The following is a 20,368-nucleotide window of genomic DNA, read 5'->3' as shown; positions in this document are numbered from 1 at the left end:
TCAGAGAAAATATACATTCTTTAAGGAAAAGGTTTTCTGACAAATCTGTTCAGGTATACTCATTTATTCTGTGCACTGTATACGAATATATGCCACCAGTGCATAAATGGTATACATATATACCACATAGGATTAAAACATATATATTATATATGTACAGTATATATACATATATATACACCACTAGTGAATAAATGTATACGTAAATACTGTATATACCATATGTGAAAATAAAACAGGTCACCCACTCATATCTGATTGCTATGCTATTGGTTAAAAACACCTGACTATTTTCACCTTCAAATTATCTACTGATCCTTCAAATACTTTTGGCCCTCACCGACATGATTATTGCATCATTTTCCCCATTTAAAAAATGTCAAAGCCTATGTCAAATATTTTTGACCCAATAGTTTCATTTGTTTTTCTTGTGTGACGCTGCTGACGTCGGCCTGACCCCGGATGAGCCACTGGTCCCGAGATTCATTTATACTCATGCCTGAGAGACGCGAGTGCAGTTAAGTGCAGGGATTTGGCATGTTACATGTGTTAAACTGACTGCTGGTACTGGAGGATAGACAAGTCCTTCGTCTGGGAGGGGGAGGCAGTAAAATGCCTCTATATAATGGAAAGGTGCATATACACATGGGATGGAGTGGGTGGTTGCAGATAGGCATCCTGTAGGTGACCCAGACCATCTGAAATTGGTTGAGGTGCAAAAGTGACCCTTATATTCCTTAGCTCACTGGGTGTGGGAACCCCATTAAATTTGTTACATTTGCACAGCACCTCACTTTTATTTGTTTGAACAACATACATCTTTCTTGCTAGGTACAGGAGTTTTATAATACTGGCCAGATGTGATGACTATTTTACACAGTGTAAATTTTATTTATTTCATTTTTATTTCACTTGTGTGTTAACTTTGTACATATGTTTGTCACAAACAGGATGTGATGCTCTTGGGAGTATTCCTTCAGATGGTCAATGGGTGTTGTATGTGTCCATCAGGTGATGCAACCAGCTTCACTCTTTATTCAGAAGGAGAGAAGATCTAAACTGAGCTCTTATGTCCAGGTACCGTGGCAACCCAAGTGGAGCTGGGAGTAAAACTGTGCTCTCCGTCAGTGAGGGAAGCCCGCCTATCACCCACCTTTGCTGTGGCTTTAAGGAGAGACTGGGCAGCATTTATTGGGGTTCCTTCTTTTCTGGAAGACGGCTTGCAATAGACTGCATCCTTGAGCATGCTTCTTGCAGTTTTTTTTATCTATTGGATGAAGGGTACACAAACTACATTGAGAAAAACAAACTGAAAAAATACATATTTGAAAATGCATAAATAAGACAAAAGCTAACATCAGGAAAGCCGAGGATTTACTAAAAAACAAAGTATGTGAACTCAACAGCTATGCTTTGGAAATACATTCAAAATGAAGTTAAAAAATTGGGAATATGATAAAACGAGCATACAGTTTCCTCTATGTCTCGTTAATATTTATGTATTCATTGTTTCACATCTATAATACAAGATCATGCGATTCGGAACACTTGGGTATGCAATGTGTATAATTATACAAATGAAATGTTTTCATTTCTTACGTATTACAAGCCATCCATGCATAGGGGGCAGCAATTATGATCACTTTGTAGAGCTGTGGGAAGTAAGGTATAATTTCCCACCTTTACCTTACAAGTGGTATAAAGAGATCATAGTCACCATTTACAGAATGAAGCTTTCACGGGGCCATTTATGATGCCCATATCCAATGCAACAAGCCATATCAGCCATTATCTAGTATTGGAGTTTGCTTCCAACTAAAGCTTCATGTACACCTTCCCTTCTGGATGATTTTGTATACTTTTATTTACCGCTAGATGGGAAACTTCAACACATAGCATAAGCAATCACTGCATACTTTATAGTAGGAAAATATTGAATTGATAACACTGTATGTAATGAAATGTAGTAATAACTTTCAATATACTGTTTAGTTTAAAGTTGTTGTTTTTTTCTAAGTTAAATCTGCTTCTTTCGTCCATTTTAGCTTTAATCCCCTTTTCCTCTAGACGTGCCCTGATGTGAATTCAATGTGACACACACCAAACTCCACATGTCCCGAAGCTAGCATGGATGGCTCCGCTAATGTCATGTCCTAGTACATCACGCTGCACTGTCTCAATGGCTGAGCCCCTGACACATGTCAGAAACTTTTAAATATCTGCTCTTTCCTTACTAACCTCCCCCTTCAGCATACACACATACTTCTTTTCATTGCCACCCACACTAATCAGGATACACTTACAGGGCAGAGAAGGACTTGAGTGGGGGAGTTGGCATTTTATGACGGGCAGGGGCATTGCTGTCCATATCTTCCTTCCATCCCTTTGCCTGTCAAACACACTTTCTTCGAAACATGTCAGGCCACCAGCCAATCTGTTTGGTCAGGTCCGAACCCACGTACTAGTCAATTGCTTCCGACCTTAAGAAGAACAAGAAAAAAATTAAAGAAAAAGACAGTGATTTATTTATTTTGCGGTGAGGGAGGAGGAAGGGGTCTGTAAGATAAACACGGAATTGGAAAAATTGCTATAAACAGCCGGCTATAGATGACCTTTTAGGAATCACTGCTTTGAAAATTGATGCTTACAGTGCCATGCACAGAAGACCCCACAATTTCCGTCTTCTCATCAAACTAGAATGATTTGGCATATAGAGCACACTGGGGGTTCGGTAAAATTGCTGTGGATATTTGAAAGACAACATTTTTAGAGGTTAAATAAAAATGCTCAAACACAAAAAACACTGTGAAACTCTAAGATGGTAATTATGATAACTTGCTTGTATTTAAAGACCCAGTGTTGAACAATAGTATTTACCCACATGTACACACATACCCCAGAACTTACCGTACCTAAAAACTGACGCTCCTGAGAAATTTTGAGGCTGCTTAAACCTTAGACCTCATGCATTTGGCTGGAAAATAGTTTGTAAAACCATCAACTAGTACAAAGCTGTAAGATGAATGTATGCTATACAGACGTATGGAGCCTTAGTACATGAAGGGAGTTTCCTTTGGTTTCTGAGTGCCTTAGAGAGCCATATTACAAAGTATTTCTCACTTGCTCTGAAATACACTGTCAAACCGAGTGCCTACAGCACTATCATAAGAAGCCACAGGGAATCCATGTATCTTTGCACATCCTTCTGCCCATTGCTCTGCTATGTTAATGAAGAACAAGCTTCAACTAACAAATTATGTTTTCTCAGGTTGATCCCCCACAATTGTGCAGCAAAAACCGAACTTGCAATTGCTGTCCATTCAAATGTTGAAGAAATCACATTGATGTGATATACAAGTTCTTCTCACTAATTTAGAATAGCATCAAAAAATATTGTTTTTCAGTTCTTCAAAACAAAAGTATATAGAGTCATTACAGAGTGATCTATTTCAAGTGTTTATCTCTGTTAATGTTGATGAGTATTGTGTGCAACTGTAGGGAAGGTGACCTGACGGACGGACGGACATGCCAGAATAGAGAAAGGAAGGTTTGCACAGTCTAGACAGGTGTCAGTTACTACAGTGGGGAAACAGCTGAGAAAGTGTAGTGGACGTGCAGTACCTTGGGTTGACCATTAGAGGGCAGGGAGGAGTGTGAGCAAAGGACTTGATATCAGCTTAGGGCTTAGGAAACCGTTGGTCATGGGGGGCGGAGTTACAGGGAACCGGGAAAGATATAAATTTGAAGGAGGGTTCCAGAAAGTTCCAGTCCCAAGGGGGAGCTCCAGTGACAGGAGGACTACGACAATCTGTGCACTGTGATGAAAACCAAACCAGGGGGACTGAGGAGAGAGAACGTCAGGGGGGTGGTCCTGACAGGAAGAACCACAGTAGAGATGAGGCTCTGGGTGTAGGACACCGTATTTGTAACGACGAAACTGACCAGTAAAGTGCTGATGGTGTATGGGCCTAAGGTGGCCACAGTGACTGAGCTGACAGGATCGCCACAGAGTGAAAAGGGGCGGTACGTATAAATACGTCCCTGGTGTAAAGTACGGTGTGTGAAGCGGCCCTGGACATGGAGGGCCTTGAGAAAGAGATATTGTGGTGTGCTGTGAGGGCCGTCAGTCGGGCGGTGGACAATAAACTTGGACCTGTTGCACCCAGAACCTGTCTCCATCTTGTCTCTGTTTTGTCTCTGCGCGGTAAGAAGAGGGACCACCCCCCAGCTCGGCCCACCAACCCTACACTTGGCGTAGTCAGCAGGATCGTCGCCGCTAATATGTCATCTTCTGCGGCAGGCCTGCCCTAAAGAATGGAGAAAGACTTGGACTATACTGCTTGGATTACAATCACCTGTGGAATACAAATTGCCCACCTGTGGATTACAAATTGGAAGCTCTGTGGCGTATTTGTGTCACTTGCAGAAGATCCGGGGAGGTACCAGGACTGGTGCATGATGGCGGTGCTGCATCAGCGCAGAGGAGAGATCCAGGTGTTTGCTGTAGTTCCCAATGTACTGGGACCCCCTCCTACGTACCCTGGGGGCCAGCGCTATGTACCGGGAGGCTGATGCTCCCACAGACTGGACCCTGACAAGTGGGTGGAAAGGCCTGCCATTGCCCCACCCAGCTGTCACGGGGGCTTAGTTCAACTAAGGCTGAAATACCCGGGGCCCCTGTGGTGTCCCTTTTACTAGGGGAAACCCTGTCTGACCCTCAACCCAGGGTTTTTGCTGAAGGTGCAAATGCCTGAGCCTCCGACCTTTCCTTATCTCCTGCTCAGCCCTGCACTTAACCCTCCACCCTCCACCCAGTGAGGAGTCACACCACCAAAGCTCCCACACAAATAATGACAGACAGGGAGAACTTAAACTGCACTGCGCCGCACACACACAGGAATAAACAGTAATGTGAACAGGGCACAACTAAACACAAATATGGGAAGGAGAAAGGATAACGACGGATCATACGACACCAGATATGAATCTCTCTCTCTTGAACACCTCCACTCCAGACGGGAACCACTTGGTATGAAACACAAGCTATAATCGGCGACGCCCATATGCCAGTATGACTATTTAAAGACCGTGGGCGTGACTAACCTTCCAACCTGGTCTCCAGCAGGATTAACCCCCGAGAGCCTGAAGATCAAACCGGCGCCACTGAAGCTATAGTGGCTGGAGGTGGAACTACCTCTGCCTGCCGGATGCTGTGGTGTGAACAGCGTCCGACATGACAGTACCCCGTCTTCTACGAGGGACCCCAGGGCCCTCAAGACTCATAGGACCCGGCTTGTCCGGATGACGACGGTGAAAAGAACTGACCAGCCGATCCGCATGTATGTCTGAGGCTGGAACCCAAGACCTCTCCTCTGGACCATACCCCCGCCAGTGCACCAAATACTGAAGAGTACGGCGTACTACTCGAGAGTCCACCACCTTGGCGACCTCGAACTCTAACTCGCCATCCACCATGACTGGAGGTGGCATCGGCGTCGTGTCCACCAAGCCTACCACCTTTTTCAATAAAGCCCTGTGAAAAACGTTATGTATTCTGTACACCGCAGGAAGTTCCAACCGATAAGCCACTGGGTTAATGATGGCAGAAATCCTAAAAGGCCCAATAAACCTTGGACCCAGTTTTAAAGATGGGATTTTGAGTTTTATGTTCTTCGTAGCTAACCACACCCATTCACCCACACACAGGTCCGGACCTGGCACGCGTCTACTGTCAGCCACCCGTTTGTACCTGGCACTCATGCTCAACAAACGCTGTTTCACCCGCCTCCAGACTGATGACAATTGGGCTCCTAGCTGATCCTCCTCCGGGACACCCCCGGAGTCACCCTGACGTAAGGTACAAAACTGAGGATGTTGACCGTACACACAAAAGAATGGAGACTCTCCTGATGACTCTTGGCGGTGATTATTTAATGCGAATTCGGCCAGAGGAAGGAAAGTAGACCACTCCTCCTGGTTGTCGGACACAAAGCATCGTAAATACTGTTCTAGATTTTGGTTCATGCGCTCAGTTTGTCCATTAGACTGTGGATGAAACGCCGATGAATGTGACAACTTGATCCCCAACCTAGAGCAAAAAGCTTTCCAAAACCTCGCCACAAATTGCGTACCCCTATCAGATACTATGTCAGACGGTACTCCGTGGAGTCTGACCACCTCCTTCACAAATACCTGAGCCAACGTCTTAGCATTGGGCAAAGAGGACAACGCCACAAAATGCGCCATCTTTGAAAAACGGTCAACCACCACCAGGATGACCGTGTTCCCTGCCGAGGCTGGCAAGTCAGTGATAAAATCCATGGAGATTTCTGTCCATGGCCTATTGGGTACCCCCAGAGGCTGTAGCGTGCCAGCAGGATGGGTTCGGGGTGACTTAGCCCTAGCGCACGTGATGCAAGCTGCCACGTACGAGACCACGTCCTGCCGGATTTTGGGCCACCAGAAACGACGCGATACCAGCTCTAAGGTGCCCTTCACCCCTGGGTGACCAGCCAGTACCGAATCGTGGTGTTCCTTCAACACCTTAGGCCGAAGATGCAGGGGTACAAATGATTTGTTGGCGGGAAGTCCTGGTGGTACCTCCTCTTGGGCCTCGGCAATCTCCGCCTCTACCTCAGTCGAGAGAGCCGAGACCACTACCCCTTTCTGGAGGATGGGTACCGGCTCTTCCCGAGGTTCTCCCCCCGGAAAACACCTAGACAAAGCATCCGCCTTGGTGTTTTTAGCCCCGGGACGGTACATCACAAGAAAATTGAAACGAGTAAAAAACAATGCCCAGCGAGCCTGCCTAGGAGACAGACGCTTGGCCGACTCCAGGTAGAGCAGATTCTTATGGTCGGTGATAACTGTGACCTGGTGAGCCGCCCCCTCCAAGAAGTGTCGCCATTCCTCAAAAGCCAGTTTGATGGCCAACAACTCCCTGTTGCCGATATCATAATTCCGTTCGGCCGGCGACAGCTTCTTGGAGAAGTAGGCGCATGGATGCATCTCGCTCAAGGACGAGCCTTGAGACAGTACTGCCCCCACTCCCACCTCCGACGCATCAACCTCTACCACAAAAGGTTTAGACACGTCTGGTTGCACCAGAATGGGGGCTGAAGCAAAACTATTCTTCAGACGCTCAAATGCACGTATAGCCACCTCAGGCCAGTTCGCCAGATCGGCACCCTTCTTTGTCATGTCCGTGAGCGGTTTGGCGACAGTCGAAAAGTGTTTTATAAATTTCCTATAATAATTCGCAAACCCAAGGAACCGCTGGAGTGCTTTCAGACTCTCCGGCCTCTCCCATTGCAACACCGCTTGCACCTTAGCGGTGTCCATTTTAAAACCGGCTGCAGACACAATATATCCCAAAAAGGGCAACTCCTGGACAAAAAATAAACATTTTTCCAGCTTAGCATAGAGCTGGTTCTCCCGGATCAACTGTAACACCTGCCTAACATGCTCCAAATGAGTGTCCCGATCGCTAGAATAAATGAGGATATCATCCAGGTATACAATCACAAATCTCCCCAGGACATGAGCAAATACATCATTAATAAAATGTTGGAAAACGGCAGGCGCGGTGGTCAACCCAAACGGCTTAACCAGACTCTCAAAATGACCCTCAGGAGTGTTAAACGCCGTCTTCCACTCATCCCCCTGACGGACCCTTATGAGGTTATACGCCCCCCTGAGGTCCAGCTTGGAAAACCATTTCGCCCCCGCTACCTGGTTGAACAAATCCGGGATCAACGGCATTGGGTAGGGATCACGGATAGTAATCTGGTTTAACTCTCGGAAATCCAGACACGGGCGTAACCCCCCATCTTTCTTCTTAATGAAGAAAAACCCCACGGCTACAGGCGAGGACGAAGGCCGGATGTGACCTTTGCTCAGACTCTCCGCGATGTAGTCTTTCAGAGCTTGTCTCTCAGGACCAGAAATATTAAACATCCTGGCCTTAGGTAATTTGGCCCCAGGTTTTAACCTAATAGCACAGTCATAGGCTCTATGTGGAGGCAGTTCTGAGCAACCCTTCTCAGAGAAAACATCCGCGAAATCCTGCAAAGCCTCCGGCAGGCTGGGCGTCACGGCGGACACACATGTGGCCAAGCAATTGTCTTGGCAGAAACCACTCCATTGTACTATGTCCTGAGTTTTCCAATCAATTACCGGGTTGTGCCTGGACAGCCATGGAAAACCCAGGACCATTTGAGCTGAGAGATTACGGAGGACCCTACATGTAACCGACTCAGAATGTAGGACCCCAATGTGGAGTTTCACCTCTGCCACAAACTCAGTAATCTCCCCTTGAGGGAGGGGAACAGCATTAATGGTCACCACCTGTATGGGGTGAGGAAGTTTTTCGATCTTAAACCCGGTGGTGTGTGCAAACTCCTCATCTATGAGATTGGTGGCGGAACCGCTATCCACAAACACTGATATAGGTAGCTCTCTGCCGGCGATAATAACCTTGGCAGGGAGCATACATTGATATACCATCATGGAGGATATGCATACGCTCAGTTGGGTCTCCTCCATACCCTCTGAGCTTAACAGTTTTCCGCCGGTGTGACCCTCTTAGGTAGTACCGGGCAAACGTTAACATAATGACCTCCTTTACCACAGTAGAAACATGCTCCGGGCTTCCGGAATCCCGGAGCGCGAGGCTGAACCTGTGCCACGCCAGCAATCTGCATAGGTTCAGGGGACTCATCTACTTCAACCACACCTGCACCTCTGTTTTCCCCCAGAGGTAGCGTCTCCTGTGCCCCCTGACGAAAACGGCGATCAATACGTATCACCAAACTCATGGCAGACTCCAATGATGCCGGAGTCTCATACATCAGGAGGGCTTGTTTCACCCTCCCTGATACCCCATGAATAAACTGGCTCCGCAGTGCTGGGTCATTCCACTGTGTGTCTACAGCCCAGCGGCGAAATTCCGAACAATAGTCTTCTGCCAAGCGCTCCCCCTGGCGGAGGGCGCGGATTTTAGATTCCGCTAGAGCCAGTCGGTCAGGGTCATCGTAAATGAGCCCGAGGGCAGAAAAAACATTATCGACCGAATGAAATGTAGCAGAGTCAGCTGGTAAGGAAAATGCCCATGCTTGGGGGTCACCACTCAGTAATGACAACACCAGCCCTACTCGCTGGGCCTCATTACCTGAGGATATTGGCCGCATGCGGAAGTATAATTTGCAGGCCTCCCGAAATACGACAAATTTGCTGCGATCGCTTGAAAATCGCTCTGGCAGCGGAAACTTCGGCTCTGCACCGATACCTGCAGATGCCGTTTGCACCTTTGCTACTACCAGGCCCTGCTGCTGAACTGCCCCTTTCAACTCGGAGACCTGTATGGACAGCGCCGCCAACTGGCGGGTTATGGAATCTAATGGATCCATGGACTCCTGAAAAAATGTGGGCCGATTATAATGTCACGGGGGCTTAGTTCAACTAAGGCTGAAATACCCGGGGCCCCTGTGGTGTCCCTTTTACTAGGGGAAACCCTGTCTGACCCTCAACCCAGGGTTTTTGCTGAAGGTGCAAATGCCTGAGCCTCCGACCTTTCCTTATCTCCTGCTCAGCCCTGCACTTAACCCTCCACCCTCCACCCAGTGAGGAGTCACACCACCAAAGCTCCCACACAAATAATGACAGACAGGGAGAACTTAAACTGCACTGCGCCGCACACACACAGGAATAAACAGTAATGTGAACAGGGCACAACTAAACACAAATATGGGAAGGAGAAAGGATAACGACGGATCATACGACACCAGATATGAATCTCTCTCTCTTGAACACCTCCACTCCAGACGGGAACCACTTGGTATGAAACACAAGCTATAATCGGCGACGCCCATATGCCAGTATGACTATTTAAAGACCGTGGGCGTGACTAACCTTCCAACCTGGTCTCCAGCAGGATTAACCCCCGAGAGCCTGAAGATCAAACCGGCGCCACTGAGGCTATAGTGGCTGGAGGTGGAACTACCTCTGCCTGCCGGATGCTGTGGTGTGAACAGCGTCCGACATGACACCAGCAGAGGGAGTGACACAGGGAAAAAGTTTGGCTGCGGCTGTCTGGCGCCATTCGAGTGCTGCCCATCAGACTATATGAGACGCTGTGGATGTCGGGGCATGGGGCGCCTGGAGTGGCGGTGGCGCCAGGAGGTCGAGTCACGCCAGGAAATGTTCCCTTCAGAGTCACGAGCAGACAGCAGGACGGTGAGCGGGAAAGCCGAGCCGGTGCAGAACTAGTGGGAGCGGCTACAGAAGTTGCCTCCCTGTGGAACACCTGGGCCCGGAGGTTAGCCCCGCCGGACGGTGGCGTGAATAGAGGAAACTGTGGAAGGAGCCGCGTGATGACGTAACGGAGGCCGCGGCACCGGGGAAGGTGAGAGTTCCTCCGGCCCCGACAATGGCTCTGCAAGCGGCCCCCACCATTCGGCTGCAGCATGCGGCAGCCTGTGTACCTGAGAGACCGGTCACCAGAGGCCCTCCCTTCTATGCTGAATTGAGCGGGACCCCCGCTCTGAGTCCTGCACCACCCCACCCAGAGACACCACGCACGATGCCGCCGGAGCGGAGCCTGATCCCAGAGGGCGCTGTTGCGCTTCCCCTGCCGCTGGTGACCCCATCTCTAAAATCGGTCACTACCCCAGCCCCAGCTGAAACGTCAGGTGTGTGGCCTACCCGGCAGCCACGGTTATGCCAGTGCTAGAACCGGCTGCGTCCTATTTGGCCGGCCCTGTGACCCTGCCTACTGAGAACTCGGCTGTTCCCATCCGCCATTCGGCTCCAGCGGCTGCTGGGCGGCAGAAATCATCAGCTGCCTCTGCCCTGCTCTCTTCTTCGGCGGAGCCCCGCCCATCGGACTCTAGAGCCTGCGCTGTACCTTCCGTTTGGGTTGCGGAGGTTATTAAGAGGAAGAAGGCATGGGAGCAAGAGATATGGAACCTGCTTCATGAAAAGGGAGCGGCAGATATGGTGGCTAAGAGATCGAGGGGATGGCTGGTGTACACCAACATTGCAAAAGGTTACGGGCTTCATCCGGGATGAGACTGGTCAAAAAGTCTATATACTGTAAATGTGACCTCCGTATGTCACGGCCGGGCTCTGCATGAAGGAGACATTGTGTCTTATTACAAAGAATACTGCCCCCGCGGTTATTATGCGGTGGCTGTAATTGCAGAGCCCGAAGAATGCGAACCCCCGTAGAAGAGGACTTGCGTGGACACCCTCGGTATTCCAGGAGCTCCGCGGCTGTGGAGCCCCTCACTTCTGACCACCAAAAGTGGATTAGACTGTCGGGAGTTTAAGGCACCGTTGTGCAGTTCACAGGACAGTTCTACGTCCATGTTAATAGAAAATGTGTTTTTTTTAAATATTATATCCTGACAGAGCGAGGATACGAAGAGCAGAGGGAGTGTCCATGTTCAAGGAAGGGGGAGGATAACATGTGTAGTTTCATTCTTGTATGTTGATTTTTTTCGTGAAGCAAGAGAAAAAGAAAAAAAAAATATGAAAATGGGGTATTTGTGATATTATAAAGTTGTTTTGTTGTATAATATGCACAAGAAAAATGCAACAGGTCCGGGTAAGGGAAGGTCTGTGTGACCAAAGGGAAGTGTGAGATCCGAAAGGGGTCTATGTGTGGGGAAGGTCAGGGAGACCGAGACGCTGACCATGACATGTAACTGAAAGAAAGGCAAAAGAGGTGGAAGATGTGAGAAAGACAGCCGTCCTAGGTCAGGTCTCCAACACCACGGACACCCCTGAAGGAGGAAGGTGGATGCCGGTAATGATCTGGTAGGTGTGAGGCCTCGATCATGGCGTACCGGACAGTGGAAGGTAACAGAAGGGGAGAGTAGGGGAAGGTACACGCCATAGAGAGAATATGGGTGTACCTAGCCCAATTTGAAAGACGCTGTCATGTGGCGTGCGCGCTGGTGAGTAGCAGTAGGCTGCTCAGAGCATGGTGCTCCCAGTATGGTTCGACCCCCACAGGTAGTGGGTTTGGCTCAACAACTGGTCCGACAACAGAGTGTAGGTGAAGCTTCAGAACGACGAAGGCAGGGATTACGATTGTCGAGGACGACAATAGACAAAGGAAGAGGGAGTGTAGGGAAGGTGATCTGATGGACGGACAGACTTGTCAGACTAGAGAAAGGAAGGTTTGCACAATTTAGACAGGTGTCAGTTACTACAGTGGGGAAACAGCTGAGAAAGTGTAGTGGACATGCAGTACCTTGGGTTGACCATTAGAGGGCATGGAGGAGTGTGAGCAAAGGACTTGACATCAGCTTAGGGCTTAGGAAACCGTTGGTTATGGGGGCGGAGTTACAGGGAACCGGGAAAGATATCAATTTGAAGGAGGGCTCCAGAAAGTTCCAGTCCCCAGGGGGAGCTCCAATGACAGGAGGACTATGACAGTTTGTGCACTGTGATGAAAGCCAAACCAGGGGGACTGAGGAGAGAGAACGTCGGCGGGGTGGTCCTGACAGGAAGAACCGCAGTAGAGACGAGACTCTGGGTGTAGGACACCGTATTTGTAACGACGAAACTGACCAGTAAAGTGCTGATGGTCTACAGGCCTAAGGCGGCCACAGTGACTGAGCTGACAGGATCATCACAGAGTGAAAAGGGGCGGAACGTATAAATACGTCCCTGGTGTAAAGTACGGTGTGTGACGCGGCCCTGGACACGGAGGGCCGTGAGAAAGAGATATTGCGGTGTGCTGTGAGGGCCGTCAGTCGGGCGGTGGACAATAAACTTGGACCTGTTGCACCCAGACCCTGTCTCCATCTTGTCTCTGTTTTGTCTCTGCGTGGTAAGAAGAGGGACCACCCCCCAGCTCGGCCCACCAAACCTACACAGCCAACGAAAACCCAAAAGTCATTATCGCAGTAAATTAGAATAATTTGCAAAAAATACCTGCAAAGGCATCCTAAGCATTTAAAAAGGTTCCTTAGTCTGTTTCAGTAGGCTCCACAATACATGGGGAAGAATGCAGACTTGACAATTGTCCAGAAGGCAGTCATTGACACACTCCACAAGGAGGGTAAGCCACAAAAGGTCATTGCTAAAGAAGCTGGCTATTCACAGAGTGCTGTATCCAAGCAAATTAATGGAAAGGTGAGTGGAAGGAAAAAGTGTGGTAGGAAAAGGTGCACAAGCAACCGGATTAACCGCAGCCTTGAAAGAATTGTTAACAAAAGGTCTTTCAAAAATCTGGTTGAGATTCACAAGGAGTGGAATACTGCTGGAGTCAATGCTTCAAGAGCCACCACACACAGACGTATCCAGGACATCGGCTACAAGTGTCGCATTCCTTGTGTCAGCCACTCATGACCAATAGACAATGCCAGAAGCGTCTTACCTGGGCCAAAGAGAAAAAGAACTGGACTGTTGCTCAGTGGTCCAAGGTGTTGTTTTCAGATGAAAGAAAAATATTGCATTTCATTTGGAAATCAAGGTCCCAGAGTCTGGAGGAAGAGTGGAGAGGCACACAATACAACCTGCTTGAGGTCTAGTGTAAAGTTTCCACAATCAGTGATGGTTTGGGGATCCATTTCATCTGCTGGTGTAGGTCCACTTTGTTTTATCAAGACCAAAGTCAGCGCAGCCGTCTACCAGGAAATTTTAAACCACTTCATGCTTCCCTCGGCCGACAAGCTTTTTGGAGATGGAAATTTCATTCACCAGCAGGACTTAGCACATGTTCACACTGCCAAAAGTACCAATATATGGTTTACAAACAACAGTATCACTGTGCTTGATTGGCCAACAAACTCGCCTGACCTAAACCGGTATTGTCAAGAGGAAGATGAGAGACACCAGACCCAACAATGCAGACGAGTTGAAGGCTGCTATCAAAGCAACCTGGGCTTCCATAACACCTCAGCAGTGCCACAGGCTGATCGCCTATATGCCATGCCGCATTGATGCAGTAACTAATGTAAAAGGAGATCCGACCAAGTATTAAGTGCATTTACTGGACATACAGTACATTTCAGTAGGCCAACATTTTGGTTTTAAAATCATTTTTCAAGCTGGTGTTATAAAGTATTCTAATTTACTGAGATAATGACTTTTGCGTTTTCATTTGCTGTAAGCCATAATCATCAACATGAACAAAAAAATACGTAAAAGAGATCACTCTGCTTGTAATGACTATATAATATATAAGTTTCACTTTTTGTATTGAAGAAATGAAATAAATTAACTTTTTGATTATATTCTAATTTAGTGAGAAACACTTCTAGTTTATAACCCCTTTTTGTGGGCTGAGTTGTAGTCGGGAATGGCACCATTCACTTTACCATATAATTTGCAGATTTTTTTTTTTAAATTCTGTTATAGCTTGCTTTGTGTTCTTTGTATAGTATTACTGTAATTGTGCAACCAAAATGACATAGCAGCATGATTGTCCCTCTCATGATTATCCTGTCTTTTTGAAATTATTTTAGTGATCTAAAAATTTCTGAACTTTGCAAATAAAACAAATTATAACTTTTTTATTTTTAAATCAATGACCATGTATGAGGGCTCTTTTCTTGTGTGTTCAGCTATACACTGGCTTGTGAAAGTATTCACCTCCTTGGCTTTTTACCTATCTTGTTACTCTAAAACCTGTGTTTAAATAGTTTTTTAAACTGATTTGTGTGTGATGCATTAGAACTAAATAGTCTAAGTTGGTGAAGAGAAGTAAGAAAAATATAGGCCTAAATTAAATTAGTGGGTCAATTAATTAAAAATTGGCATGTGGATATGTATTCACCTCTTTTGCAATGAAGCCCCTAAAAATTTCTAATGCAAGCAATTACCACCATAAGTGTCATGCTTAGTAAAAGGAAGTCACTCTGTGTGCAAACTAGGTGTCACATGGTCTGTCAGTTTATACACACCTATTCTGAAATGCCACAGAGGCTGCAACACTATTAAGAAAAAGGCACCACTAACCAACCAACACCATGAAGACCAAGGAGATGTCCAAACAAAGTTGTTGAGAAGTACAAGTCAGGGTTGGCTTATAAAAAATCTCCCTCCCACATGATTCCTCGGAGCACCATTTTAATCCATTATCAACGGAAAGAACATGGTACCACAACAAACCTGCCAAGAAATGGCCTCCCACCAAAACTCTCAGCCCAGTCAAGGAACACATTACTCAAAGAGGTAGCATAGAGACCAAAGATAATTCTGAAGGAGACTGAAGTATCTATCCATACAACCACAATAAGCCATCCACTCCACAGATGTGGCCTTTATAGAAAAGTGGGCAGAAAAAAGTCTTTATTTATACACAAAAATTGTAAGGCTTGTTTTGAGTTTGTCAAAAGACAAATGGGAGACTCCCAAATAAATGGAGGAAGGTGCTGTATTCCGATAAGCCAAAATTGAATTTTTTGGTCACTACTGTAAATGCTATATCTAGCGCCACAATTCATCACCCTAAGAACACCATGTCCACAGTGAAACATGGTGGTGGCATATTGTGGGGTTGTTTTTTGGCAGCAGGGACAGGAAAAATGGTCTTTTTGAGGGGAAGATTAATGGTGCGAAATACAGGGATATTCTTGAGCAAAACCTGTTTCAGTATGTCAGTGATTTGAGACTGGGACAGTGGTTCACCTTCTAATAAGACAATGACCCAAAGCATACTGCTAAAGCAGCACTCAAGTGGTTTAAGGGGAAACATGTAAATGTTTTGAAGTGGCCTAGTCTAAGCCCAGACCTTAGTCTAATTGAGAATCTGTGGTCAGACTTTAAGATGCTCACCAGAGGAAACCATCTAACTTGAAGAAGCTGTAGCAGTTTTGCTTGGCCAAAAATCCCAGCGGCAAAATATAGAAAGCTCATAGAGTCTTATACAAAACGTCTTGCATCTGTAATTGCCGTAAAAGGAAGCTTTACAAAGTGCTGACTTTAGGGGGGTAAATAGTTATGCATACTTAAGATTATTGGTTATTTTACACTTATTGTTTGCTTCTCAAAAAAAACAAATGTTCACAGTTGGAGGTATGTTCTTTACATGAACTGATGCAAACCCTCAAATAAGTGACATCCCAGGTTTTGAGGCAGCAAGCCATCGAATACTTTCGCAAGCCACTGTACTTTTAATGTTATTATTTTGAGGTACATATAACAGACATAGAATTTTAGTTTTTTTATGGGATTCTTTAGGACATGTGGTGACCGAAATCTAGCTTTTTCATTTTCTTTCTTTAGGGCGTTTACTATGTGAGTTAAATAACTTTTATGTTCTGACCAGCACGGAAATACTGAATATGCTTTAATTTATATGTATTTCTTTATTTTAAGCTGGGAGAAAATTGTTCAAATTTTTAATGTGATACCTTATTTTTAGTCCCTGCGGTTGACTTGAACCTGAAGACCTGAGGTATAGTATTGAAATATATAGTGAAAATCATGGCTTTTGCCTGGATTCACAGGAATGTCGAGATGGAGAGAATGGGCCATAGCAACATGTTGTATCCTCAAATTATGAACAGGTGATGTGAGGATAGGGGCAGTACAGCAGGGTTGATTGTGCTAGTGTAGGGGATTGAAGTAGAATATGCCACTGCCCCTTTAAAGAGTTCTAATATTAATATATTGCAAATGTTGTGTAGATATAATTATGCTCGGTACTGCTACACTGTTGTGTATTACCGCCGTTCTAATTGGTACTGCCACATTATATATGTGTTAGCATGCTGTATAGATTGTATTATATTATGTTTTGCATATTGATATATAAATTTAGGGTAAGCTAATGCATCCTTTGGGTTCAATAGTGGAGGGCACTATTAGTATAGAGTTCATAGATATGGCTAGGCATAGTTCTGTTGTGGGCCACTAGATGGGGTATACTAGTGGGCTTTCTTAGGTATAGCTGAAAGGAAGTTCACATAATGGTTAACTCTAGGAGGAGCTACTTTGGGTTAAGTGTAGGCTATAGGATTAAGGGAGAAGGGTGAGCACTCCCGACAAGTCCACAAGGGCTCTAAGTCCAGGACAACATAGCAGCTATGCAGCGTTGGTGAAAAGAAGAAAAAGCACGGGCACATTCAGATGGGTGCTGAATAAGACAGGAACACCAGGGGAAATTGCAGTTTATGACAGCAGCAGGAACAGAAAGAAATACATGGTCCAAAAGTCCTGAAGGGTGCAGTATATTCACCATGTGGCAGATCTTAAATAGGGCTGAAGCTTGCAAATCTGAGGCAAAGTGTATGCACGCCAATTTTTGGGGAAGAAGAAAAAATGTTTTTTATTTTAATAAAATGGTGCGTGCTATAATCCGCTTTCATAGTGGTCAGCAGTAGTGTTAAGCTTTCCGATACCGCAAGTATCGGGTATCGGCCGATATTTGCCGTATCGGAATTCCGATACCGAGTACCGATACTTTTTTCGTATCGGATACCGGAATCGGAAGTCCAAAATGCAATGAGCCACAAAAGTGGCTCTGATTGGCTGCCGAAATGACGTCATCATGATGCGCTGTCTGTGCGCATCATGATGCGCCGTCAGTTCGGGCCTTCGGGGGGGCTGTGCCGACTGTCCGGGGGTGTGTACCGGCCTGCCGGTGGTCTGTGCAGGCTCCGGTGGTCTGTGCCGGCCTGCCGGGGGGCTGTGCCGGCCTGCCGGTGGTCTGTGCAGGCTCCGGGGGTCTGTGCAGGCATCGTCCGATGGGACTACAAGTCCCATCGGGCGATGCCTGCTACCATGACAGTGATTGACACATTAGCCAATGATGGGACAGTAGTAGTCCCATCATCCGGCTAATGTGTTGAATGTAAAAAAAAATAAATAAATAAATTACATGCTACATACATGCTACATACATACAACATGCATACTACATATATACTACATGCAACATGCATACTACATACATGCTACATACTACATGCATGCTACATACATGCTACATACTACATACATGCTACATATATACTACATGCATGCAACATGCATACTACATATATACTACATGCATGCAACATGCATACTACATATATACTACATGTAACATACATACTACATATATACTACATGCAACATGCATACTACATACATGCTACATACTACATGCATGCTACATACATGCTACATACTACATACATGCTACATACATGCTACATACTACATACATGCTACATACATACTACATATATACTACATGCATGCAACATACATACTACATATATACTACATGCATGCAACATACATACTACATATATACTACATGCATGCAACATGCATACTACATATATACTACATGTAACATACATACTACATATATACTACATGCAACATGCATACTACATACATGCTACATACTACATGCATGCTACATACTACATACATGCTAGATACTACATACATGCTACATACATACTACATACATAATACATATATACTACATGCATGCAACATGCATACTACATATATACTATATATACTACATGTAACATACATACTACATATATACTACATGCTACATACATGCAACATACACACTACATGCTACATACATACTACATACATGCTACATACATACACACTACATGCTACATACATGCAACATACATACTACATACATGCTACATACATACTACATACATACCACATGCATGCAACATGCATACTACATATATACTGCATATATACTACATGCATGCAACATACATATATACTACATACAATACATACATATAGACATACAGTACATATAACATAGAGTACATACTCACCGTCACTTGTCACTTTGATCCCCGAAGCCATTGTCACCTGAGGGATAAATATCAAAATAAAAAAACACCAATATACTTACCCCGATCCGCAGAAGTCCATGAGGGTCCCACGTCCATCTTGCGTGGAGAACAGCAGCATCAGCTGATGCTACCGTTCTCTACCAGCTCCAGGAATACAATGACGGAAATTCCCACGCAGCAATGGCATAAAGTGAGACTAGGGACTTTTTTTTTTTTTTTTAAAGTGGTGGAGGAATACAGTGCGGAAGGATACCTACCTTTCGTGAAACCCGACTTTTCCAAAAGTCGGGTCGAGCAAGATCGTCCGATTATAGGGAAAAGTCGGGGTTGTCCCGAAACACGAAACCCAATGTAAGTCAATGGGGAATAAAAGTCGGCAGTGAGAGGAGGACAGGAAACACACCTACAGTGCCCATTTGAATGCCAAAAGCATCAATTCTTCTTACTTAAGCTTGTCAACCTTAATTAACTTCATAATACAAGTTACGCACTGAAAAATGGGGGTTATTTGGCTAAATTTGTGGGGGGGGAGGGCTGGCTGAAGGTTTTCATGTGCCCTGGGCGAAAGAGCGCCCCTTTAACACATACCACAACTCATCATGCTCCGATACGGCAGAGAAATAGCGGTATAGTACAATGAAAAATACCTCACTTTTTACATCTCATGACGAGGCCCATCTATTTCTCCATACAAAATCATTGGTCCCATATAATGTTTGAAACAGTATATGATGAGCTCCACATAATGCTACAGTATATGTTGGTCCCCATGGATGAAGCTCCACTGTCTTATGGGCCCAAATAATGCTCCAAACATAATGGGCCCCATTTCTAATGCTCTAGTGTATAATGGGCCCTGTAAATGCTGCTCCAGTGTCTGATGTCCACCTTTGGAATGTTCCAGTGTATGGTGGGCCCCATCTATCATTCTCCAGAGTATAGTGCTCCCCAAAAATTGCTGTCCCAACATAGAAAACAATCAAATAAGTCTCCTCGCTAGGGAATCCCTGTACTTGTCTGGACAGGTGCTGTAGCTTGCTTAACAGCTCGCCAGCCGTTCTCACGCCCAGTATGGATTGCACGTGATTGCACAAAGGTTAGAAAGGGTACCGTATCCCTGGATAACATGTATGGATAGCGTACACATTCAAAATATATGTCTATACAGCATGAGGCAGGCTCAGACGGTGTTAGGCCCAGTATGGATTGCACGTCATTGCACAAAGGTTAGAAAGGGTACCGTATCCCCGGATAACATGTATGGATAGCGTACACATTCAAAATATATGTCTATACAGCATGAGGCAGGCTCAGACGGTGTTAGGCCCAGTATGGATTGCACGTCATTGCACAAAGGTTAGAAAGGGTACCGTATCCCTGGATAACATGTATGGATAGCGTACACATTCAAAATATATGTCTATACAGCATGAGGCAGGCTCAGACGGTGTTAGGCCCAGTATGGATTGCACGTCATTGCACAAAGGTTAGAAGGGGTACCGTATCCCCGGATAACATGTATGGATAGCGTACACATTCAAAATATATGTCTATACAGCATGAGGCAGGCTCAGACG

General features: G+C 45.7%; 1 long non-coding RNA gene across 1 annotated transcript in view; it reads right to left on the bottom strand.

The window, feature by feature from the left end:
* Positions 1-875: 875 nt before the first annotated feature.
* LOC141084974 (uncharacterized) overlaps positions 876-20,368 on the bottom strand; it is a 48,581-nt gene continuing 29,088 nt past the window's right edge. Inside the window, exons 2-3 of the long non-coding RNA XR_012231196.1 lie at positions 2,304-2,480; positions 876-1,267 (exon numbers count right to left, since the gene is read on the bottom strand). This is a non-coding gene — a long non-coding RNA (uncharacterized lncRNA). The remainder of the gene's footprint in view (positions 1,268-2,303; positions 2,481-20,368) is intronic.

Source organism: Dendrobates tinctorius, unplaced genomic scaffold (genome assembly GCF_039654945.1).
Source record: "Dendrobates tinctorius isolate UK_male_01 unplaced genomic scaffold, ASM3965494v1 ptg000028l, whole genome shotgun sequence".
NCBI lineage: Eukaryota > Metazoa > Chordata > Amphibia > Anura > Dendrobatidae > Dendrobates > Dendrobates tinctorius.
This window is presented reverse-complemented; position numbering and strand designations above follow the sequence as displayed.